A 2,050-nucleotide genomic window follows, 5' to 3' on the forward strand; every position below is an offset into this window, starting at 1 on the left:
ACACACACCGACAACACACACACACAGACAACACACACACACACACACCGACAACACACACACACACACCGACAACACAGACACACACACACACCGACAACACACACACACACACACCGATAACACACACACACACACTGACAACACACACACACACACTTCGACAACACACACACACACACACCGACAACACACACACACACACTGACAACACACACACACACACACACCGACAACACACACACACACACACACACCGACAACACACACACACACACCGACAACACAAACACACACACACACACCGACAACACACACACACACACACCGACAACACACACACACACAACACACACACACACACCGACAATACACACACACACACACCGACAACACACACACAACACACACACACCGACAACACACACACACACACAGACAACACACACACACACACACACACCGACAACACACACACACACACACACACCGACAACACACACACACACACCGACAACACATACACACACACACCGACAACACACACACACACACCGACAACACACACACACACACCGACAACACACACACACACACCGACAACACACACACACACACCGACAACACACACACACACACACACACACCGACAACACACACACACACACACACACACTGACAACACACAAACACACACACACACCGACAACACACACACACACCGACAACACACACACACACAACACACACACACACCGACAACACAAACACACACACACACACACCGACAACACACACACACACACACCGACAACACACACACACACACACACCGACAACACACACACACACACCGACAACACACACACACACAACACACACACACACACCGACAACACACACACACACACACACCGACCACACACACACACAAACACACCGAGAACACACACACACACACACACCGACAACACACACACACACACCGACAACACACACACACACACCGACCACACACACACACAAACACACCGACAACACACACACACACACCGACAACACACACACACACACCGACAACACACACACACACACACCGACAACACACACACACACACACACACCGACAACACAAACACACACACACACACCGACAACACACACACACACACCGACAACACACACACACACACCGACAACAAACACACACCGACAACACACACACACACAACACACACACACCGACAACACACACACACACACACCGACCACACACACACACAAACACACCGACAACACACACACACACACCGACAACACACACACACACACCGACAACACACACACACACACACCGACAACACACACACACACACCGACAACACACACACACACACACACACACACACACACACACAAACACCAGCAACACACACACACATACCGACAACACACACACACACACACACACACACCGACAACACACACACACACACACCGACAACACACACACACACACCGACAACACATACACACACACACACCGACAACACACACACACACAGCGACAACACACACACACAAACACACCGACAACACACACACACACACCAACAACACACACACACACACACCGACAACACACACACACACACCGACAACACACACACACACACCGACAACACACACACACACACACACCGACAACACACACACACACACCGACAACACACACACACACACACACACACCGACAACACACACACACACAAACACCAGCAACACACACACACACACCGACAACACACACACACACACACACTGACAACACACACACACCGACAACACACACACACACACACACCGACAACACACACACACACACACCGACAACACACACACACCGACAACACACACACACACACACCGACAACACACACACACACCGACAACACACACACACACAACACCGACAACACACACACACACACCGACAACACACACACACACACACACACACCGACAACACACACACACACACACACTGACA

Source organism: Salmo salar, unplaced genomic scaffold (genome assembly GCF_965601325.2).
Source record: "Salmo salar unplaced genomic scaffold, fSalSal1 ptg000379l, whole genome shotgun sequence".
NCBI lineage: Eukaryota > Metazoa > Chordata > Actinopteri > Salmoniformes > Salmonidae > Salmo > Salmo salar.